Source organism: Corvus brachyrhynchos, unplaced genomic scaffold (genome assembly GCF_000691975.1).
Source record: "Corvus brachyrhynchos isolate BGI_N302 unplaced genomic scaffold, ASM69197v1 scaffold114, whole genome shotgun sequence".
NCBI lineage: Eukaryota > Metazoa > Chordata > Aves > Passeriformes > Corvidae > Corvus > Corvus brachyrhynchos.
Window position 1 is genome coordinate 674,859 of NW_008238337.1, and position 5,483 is coordinate 680,341.

The following is a 5,483-nucleotide window of genomic DNA, read 5'->3' on the forward strand; positions in this document are numbered from 1 at the left end:
AAGTAATTTACGTTATGTAAATCATGAGAAAGCAGAATGCATGTGTTGGAAAGAGTTACGTTTGTTTATTCATTTAAAATATCTGTCTGCTTAATTTTTTTTAATGCCAAATTCCTTACATTTCACTGCAGAACTTAATTATCTTTAGAAGGGAGTTGTTAAAAGTACTTAATCAGGCTGGCTACCTACAGCAATTCCTTATAAAGTGAAAATAAACATCAGCAATAAGCACTCTAATCTTTATATGTGGGCTGTCAGACAGATAATTAGTACTTAGTGAAAGATAGGTTCCAGTTTGGTTCACAGTCTTTCAGACCTGCTTTTCTTAAACAATTCAATCCAGTTAAAACTGGCTGTACAGGTAGCCTTAGAGGATTTTCGTAGTCAGAGGGAATGTGGAAAAGGCAGCAGGTCCATCATGTCCTCAGCCCAGGCTGGTTCACAGAAACACCAAGACAAACAAGGTTTGGAAAATGGTAACTGTTTGCATTTTATTTTTTGTGTTGCCAAAAACCCTCCCAAAGCTGGACTTCAACACGTCAAAATATCACATATGAAATATTTTTTTTCACAGCTCTTTGGCTTGGACTCTGCTTTGATGTTTGCTTTACCCGTGATGCAATTGTTTTTGCCTTCTGTCTCCTGTTGCTACAATAAGCCATTTCCCATACATGTCATCCCCAAAGGGGAAAAGACCGCATGGAAACAGAACAAAGAAAACAGAACAAAAGGAAATCAGGGATTTTTCCAAAGGCCCATTTGATGTACAAGTATAAACAGGAAAAAGATGCCTGAGGAGGTAGGAGCCAGGAACTGTCCCAGCAGACAGCTGTTAGCTCGTGTAGTTAGAAGCACTTTGGGATCCTGAATGGTAAATAAATAAGTGACTCCGATGCACACAGTAAGGACAATACTTCACTACCTGTAGTGTAATGTTTAAGTGTATTACAAATGCCTCACAATGCAGGTTGAACTCTTACCTTCACATATTCACCTTCACCATACCATGACCAGGTATCACCAGCTCTTTGGGTTCCAACCCCAGAAAAGGCACCACCTCAAGGGAGCAGAATAAAAACCATTCTTTGCTGTGCTGAAGCAAGAGGGAACAAGGAATCCTTCAGAACAGAACGCAGTATCTCACATGTGTGGCTAGGTTCTTAGAAGCCCAACATGTTGTCCTGAATCTCATTAAATATTTGTTAAGAAACTTTCAAATGGGAATTTCTCAAAAATAAGCTTTGAAATTCATGTTCCTGTGGTAGGTATTAACTGGTTTTGAGTCTGGACCGCAGTGTTTTTACATTCTTAATTAGTTTTTTTCTGAAGTGAGAGAGGCAAAGTTTTAAAGACTGTCTGGTATCTGAGATACTGTCTCATGAGCTAACAGCCTTGCTTCTTCCCAGTGCAAGTTTTGAATGCCACATTTCATTTCCTGTAATGGTGCTTGGGATAGAGGAGCTGATGTGCCTGCACAGGGGAGCCTGACTTACTGTCCTGGCTGGAGATGGGGACAGGCAAAGCACTATTTACATCCCAAAACAGAAGGCAAAAGGCATGTGACAGAAAAGAAAAAAAATTGCTACTGAGGAGATAATGCACAGCTGTGTAACAAATATCATGCAAGTACTTTCTCTCAAGAAGAGGGAAAATAAAGGTTTCAACTTTGTATTTCCCTGCTGTTCTCTAGTCTACATTTTCGTCCCTAATTTCTGATTTTTTTCCTTCAGATTCTTACTCCTTTTGTCTAAGCCCTTATTCTTTGTATCTCTTCTCTTAAAACATCCCTTGCTGTATTCTTGGAGCAGGTGTGGGACTTTCTCCTGTTCCCCTCGACACCAATACGTTCTGTGTACACAGAGGCAGAGTGTGTTTGGGGTTGGTGTGCTCCTTGTTCACCGGGGCATCTGATCCCTGCAGTTCCTCACTGCTCGCTCCAGGCCCTGTTTGTCACACTGTGCCCTGAGCCCCTGTCTCCTGAAGAGAAAAGGGCCCCTTATTTACACACTGTCATATCCCTGCCAAATTTCCCTGTATACTCTTATCAACTTGATATCTTCTGTTGATTTCTGCCCATTAAAAATTCAGATCAGGCCAAGCTGAGCCCAAATCCTGAGTGAAGTGAGCAAGAAGCGATTTGGCATAAGTTCTCAGTAACAGCTGCATTAAATGAAGAGGTCACATTATAAGACAGGAACAAGGCCTCCAGAAATAATACCATAATTAGATTTGTAAACCATATTCTGTAAATAAGGATGAAATTCTGTAAGATGTGTATTCAGTAAGACATCCTTTATTACCTGTATTTTTAACTAGCAAGAGGAGATGGAGAATTAGTGAATGGAGTATGTTAGAATAGAACTGAAACAGTATTTTGATTCAGATATTATATAGTAACATAGGTGTATTTCAGGAGAGAAACTAGCAAAAATTCTCAAGTTTAGATAGATTGATTTCAGCTCATTTAGCAACCCAGTTTGATCTAATTGTCTTTTTATTGCTTTGAACATTCCTGAATTATGCAGAGAATTTGGGTTATGTGGTTTAATGTTGGATTAAAAAATGTCACATCTTAACTTTCTTTAAAATAGTGTAGAACTTTGTTCACAGTCAACGAAGTTCATTATTTTTTTGTTCAAAGCCCAGCTGCAGGCCTGGAGCATTTCTCATAAATATCAGGAAGTACCCGAAGCCACAGTCAGGATTAAAGAGTTGATCTGAACCTTAGATCTCAGCTTTAAAGCTGTAATGTACAGTGAATTTGGTTTCATGGTAAAGGAAATGGTAATTGCTGAAGTATGTTTTCTTAAGTTGCAAAATCATTTTTGAAATGTTTTCACTGAAACCTCTGTCAGTGCTGTGCATGAGAATGAGTGGCCTCGTGGCACTGCGGTTGTGCGTGGCCGCAGTGCTGGGCGCTGTCTTGGTGTCACTGACACGGGCACCTAGGGCTGGGTGGCCACTGCCTTGTGCTCAGTGCCAGACCACAGCCACCACCCAGAGCACTGCCTGAGCAAGGGAATTCACAGGTTCAATATTCCAAGAATTTCTTCTGAAAGATGGGTCGAGTTCTTGGTTATCTGACAAGTACACACCCATGACAACCAAGAACACAAATCCGTGAGTGATATCCTGAGTTACGAAAGGCAGAGTGAATTCCTCAGTGTAGTAGTAAAGTATTAGAAAAAGCACTTTGCTCCTGGCTCCCTATGAGTGTGGGGTGCAGGGCTGAAAAGGGTGGAAGAGCACAGCTAAGAGTCAGACACGTTTCTACACGCTCTGTACACCTGGCTACCTGCATCGACCAAACCACACACCCTGGCCTCTGTTTCCATAGCAGCTTATTTACTCTGAACATTTTATTGCATGAAGGCAACTGGTTTTGTATTTATGAGGAAAATAAACCCCTGACACTTGGTGCTCCCTGACCTTTTTCAAAGGAATTTGCATTTGAACATGTACTTCCACCCGTGGCAATATTTACTCACGTCCTACTGCTTCATTCATGCAAGTCACCCAGAGACATTACAATTCTTAAGACAGACTGCTGTACTCCTGAAAACTTGGCTTTCTGTGGTGCTTCCTGCAGCAGGGATAGCAGTTATACTTCCCACAGCAGCTGCCTGGCTGGGAAGCAGGGCAGGGGTGGTTGCCTGCAGTCTGGGTAGGCAGAGACCCGTGAGTTTTCCCAGTGCAGAGTCTGTCCCAGGCTGCCTGTAAAGGGTGGGTTTTAGCTCAGGTGCTTGTGAGTTCTGTGCTGCAATGGTACCAAAACAGGGGTGAGCATTTAATTCCCTACTGACCCACTCTCAGTTCCGTGGGACTCCAGACTGATGGATGCTTTAAGATTCTGGCCAGCAGTTGTAGACTTTCTTTCAGGGTTCGTAGCTTTCAGAGACTTTGCTGCAGCATGTCAAAGACAGTTATAAGTTTCTTATTTCTTCCTCTTATATTTGTCTGTCAAGACTTGAAGTCACATTTGTCATCTTGTACTGCCCTCTCTCTATGACAACACGAGCATTTCAGTGCTGTCTTAGCACTTCAGATGCTGTCTAGTGAATGCACTGTCATCTTAAATTACTGAGCACCAAAATAATGAAGGCTTAATTTCAATTTTAAACCTTTTCCTTAAATCTTATTTTAGCATATCTCATTTAGAATTAATAAATCACAATGATCTGATACATAACGCAGTAAATTAAAATTAATAGGTCCCAATCTCTACTGCAGCGTATTTAAAGGAGCGCGTCTGTCACTAGGGAAGGATATTTCTCCAGCGTGTAACAGGAGTTACAAACAGGCACCGCATCATGAAGGGAAGCAAAGATTGCCTGAGAAGGAAAGAGGAGTGCATTGTTTCATTATGTAATGTTTCAGCCTAGACCTGCCTCGCAGGGCTCGCAGGTGAGGCAGTGCACTGAAGCAGAGCTGTGGAGGGACTGGGAGCACATGAACAGAGGCTGCACTGGTGTGCTGATCCCTGGCCAGGAATGGCATCCGATTTCCCTGGTGGTGATCAGGAGAATGAGAAAGAAATGGAATGGCTTCATTTCTTAGGTGCTTCCAACGTGTGGTTGGAACCTCAGATCCCAAGGATGCATTTCAGTTCAGCATCTGAACACATTTCTTACTGCCTCCTGCACCACAGTTTGGTTTCCAGACCAGCTCAGTCTCACATTCATGTGCTGAATTACTAACACAGATGTCAGCATTGCCAGGGGAACTGGCAGGAGTCATTATCTGGTGGGAATCAGCTCTCACAACTGAACGAATTCTGCTGTAGAGTAGTATCAGCAGCTGCTTTTCAAATTGCCCTACCTTAACTGTTGGGTCCTTTTGGTAAGAGACAGCAGGCAGGGCTTCATCTACTGGGACTATGGTGGGTTTCTGCAGAGCTCCTAATTTACTCTAAGGGTTCCAGAAATAAATACACGGGGTTTAATTACCTAAATTGTTTATGTGACGAGCTTTCCATGGATGTCGATGGAGGAGCAGACTCTGTGTGCTTGCAGTGTGCAATACAGAATTGTACCAAGCTGATGCTGGGATCTCCTGCTCAGATGCTCTCTGTTCTTGAAGGTGGCTAATTTCAAATGCACTGAACTTTTTGGTTATAGATTTCCTCAGACACTCCAAATTACTCTTCTCTACTTTTGCAGCACAAAAACTGTCTTGACAAAACTCCTCAGGTTCTTTGCACCAGAGGCAGCTTAGGAGTAAATAAATCTCTGCAAGCTGGATGCATGTGGTCTGTGGATACATCCAGGACAATATGGGCAAGATATGGAAAGACCCATAAAGAGAGAGAGTAACCAGGAGTGAATGGCAGCCAGAATAAGCTGTAGTCACAGTTAAAATATTTGCCTACTGACAAGAAAGTTTTTGTATGCTCTCAAATTTAGCCTAAGCAAAAGATATGTGGGCTACATGAATTGTTCTAATAGGGGCAGTCTGATCTCAGCTATTCCTCATCTTGGACATCT